This window comes from Malania oleifera, chromosome 13, assembly GCF_029873635.1.
Source record: "Malania oleifera isolate guangnan ecotype guangnan chromosome 13, ASM2987363v1, whole genome shotgun sequence".
Classification (NCBI taxonomy): domain Eukaryota; kingdom Viridiplantae; phylum Streptophyta; class Magnoliopsida; order Santalales; family Ximeniaceae; genus Malania; species Malania oleifera.
The window spans coordinates 66,517,433-66,520,716 of NC_080429.1; positions in this window are offsets into that span (position 1 = coordinate 66,517,433).

A 3,284-nucleotide genomic window follows, 5' to 3' on the forward strand; every position below is an offset into this window, starting at 1 on the left:
CTATTTAAATTCCAACATACTTAAAAACTGCGTGGATGTTTTAAATTTCATGATCATAAATACTACGTAATTTGGAAATTAAATAAACTGAAATTTAATTTTTTTTTGGGATTGCGGAAATCGAAAGGGAGTACGTTGGTTGATCAATAATTTGCATAAACCATAAGGAAGTACGTTGATTGATTCAATACCCAAGACATATTAACTGAAAGTTTATTCAAAGTCTAAATTCTTGAAAAAAGTGTTGGATTATATATTGAGCATAATATTAAAAAATTAAATCCATTAATATAGGCCTTGAATTAAATCCATTAATACAAGGCTTTTTATCAGCAAGCATACATTCTCAATCTTTACCTTGAGTGTTGAATCTTGCAGAGCATTCATATTCAAAACCTACCATTGAATCAATCTTGATAGTGCTGCAGTTTATACGTTAACTTGTGCTTGGTAAATTGATTGGTTGATTGGTTGACTAAGTTTAGTTTAATTGTATGGTTGTAGATTGAATAAGAAACTAAGTTCTTTGCTAAGTGTTTGATAATTTAACAAAAGGCCAAAGAATTCATAAAAAGAAATTTTAATAATCCAATTCACCCCCCCTATTGGGACAACTCCTTAACTTTCAAGATACAACATGAATTTGTAACAAGAATACTATAAAACTATGTAAAGGAAATAGGTTGTGTTAACATGAGTTACCGTATATAGTATTCTTTGGAATTTCAAATTATTGTCATGTATGTGCCATATATTCAATGTGTAGTGCTTTCCTAACCCGACAAACCCCAACTTAAGACTTCAATATCCCCACTGAAGTAAAGATAAACGACACTAGGAAGGTAGGGGAGGGAAGCATTACACAATAAAGAGAGAAAAACAAGTGTACCTGCACATGAAGATGCCCAATATAAAACCAGAATATAGTAAAGAAATATTGGTACACAGGGCAAAAAGACAAAAATAAAGTCACCATGAACTTGCATAGCCGTCAAGCAAGTACATCCTATTATGAAATACAAGGAAAGCCAAAGTACAACTAGAATGATAGTAATCGTGACAATAAGCAAGCAGGAAATATAAAAACAACAGTTTAATATAGAACAACACAAATACAATGAATGAGAAGACAGGGGGTCACAACGCAGTCAAAACTCATCCTTGGTAGACTCACCAGTTCCATCATCACAGTCGTCAATCCCTTAATCCCCAGAATCATCAGAATTCGCACTATCAATGGCCACACCATCCTCAAACTGGCCATCATATGAGACATCGGATGATTCCGCTGCCAAGTCGCTCACAGTGCAGCTAAGAGGGGTAGGTGGTAGTGGAGTTGGTGTGGGCCGCAGAATAGAGCGGTGGAGGGGAGGTGCAAGGGTGTGCAATGGAGTAGTTGTAACGACAGCAGTAGGCACAAGGATAGATGTTGTTGACACTGATATTGCAAGGGGCACCAGTGGGCACGCTGCGGCATCAATTAGAATAATCAGCATGGTTGTGAGAGACTCTATCGTACAAGGGTCGGGGATGACACTCACCACCTTAGGATGCTCAATGGCCACAACCAGGGCATTTGAAGAAGAAATCCACCTCAGTGGGCTGCGTAAAATCAAAGGTGACTCAGCCCCTCACGTTGAAGTGGCAGCCGGTGTGGCAGCTCCCTTATGAAGAACTGTCGTATTGCTCACACTGGATATGTCAAGATCACCCATAATAGGGCTCGTAAAGAGGTAGTCCGTGGAACTAGAGATGAAGGGGTTGTAAAATATGTGGTCCCTCGGCTAGTTAGAAAAGCTCAGGGCTCAGTCATCACACCTGGGGTTTGCGGATCTACGAAATCCAAAAAGGCAAAAGTCTCGGCCACTCGTGGGAAATGGATGCGGAGAAAATTAGTGAGAACTCAAAAGCCCAGTCTCTTCTCGGCTTGGGACTCTGAAAGCTCTTGCTGCACGTTTGAAGTAAAGCACTGGAAATCCTAATGGAGCTAACCCAAGCTATCCCTTGCTAGGGTACAGTAGTGGAGGCTGACCCCAACCTAATCCTTTCGGGCTAGATCAAGCCCCCTCAGGCCACACCTGGAATACAACCAATGATATAAAATTTACATACAAATAAATGCTTCTTACACAAGTTGATATGTACTACAATACGCACAATATAATCAATGCACCTCAAGAATATATGAACTATAAGCTCAGTGTTCTATGTGTGCAATCAACACTTAGTATAGTGATTATCTCAAGTCAAGCACATAAGTGTTTATACAAGCTAATCCTTGAAACTAAGCAATGATAAACTCTTAATATTAGTTTATGGTTTTAAAGATTCAAACTAATAGAAATCTAGAATATCTCCAAAATAATTTTCTCAATAACAATACATAATGAGATATTCAAATTTGAGCTTGTAAAATATTTTTTGCACACCAAAAATTATAAGCCCCAATGAGTCTTGCAATGAAAATGCAATAACCCACTTAGCTATAAGATTTTTCCCACACAAAGATTTATCAAATAAAATCGGGGGCAAAATCAAGCTAAACTCTCAATATGAAAATCACAAGCAAAGCAAGTGAGGGTTTCTTAGCAATTTAAAAGATGATTAATTAAATACTGATAAAGTAAGATTTCTTAAAGGAATGAAGGTATTTAAGTGTTATGGACTTAGTAGGAGAAAATAGGATTTGAAAGTTTTCAGAGAATTTTGGCTTAATCCTATTTGTTAATCTTGCCTTAATTTTGCAAATGAAGAGATATATATAGGCATAGGCAAAATTATGACCAATGGGAACCCCAAGGGCATTATTAATTTTTTTCTAAAAACCATTAAGAAAATTAACCCTGTTTACTTAATTTTAACCTCGATAAAATTAATTTAACCTGAAAGATTCGATTGCCCGGTCTGAGATTCGGGTGCCCGAATAGACTCATCTAAAAAATCAATTTATAAAGGTTCGGGTGCCCAAAATCAAAGTCGGTTGGTTAAACCAAAGTTAGTAGCATTCTGTCCGAGGTTTGGGTGCTCGGTCATATGTTTGGTGGCCCCAACTTGCCAATTCGGTTGCCCAAGGGTATTTTAAACGCAAAGGTTCGGGCGCCCGGGTTGGTGAAAAGGTGTTAGGTCTGGGATTCAGTTGCTCGTGGACGATGCGGTCAAATATGTTCAGCACTCGAATCCAAGTCAACATGTTGACTTGTCCACGGTTCGGGCACCCGAGGCATTTTGAACAACACAGGTTCGGTCGCCTGACCTCTCTCAAGATTTTCAATTAAGTCCAATTT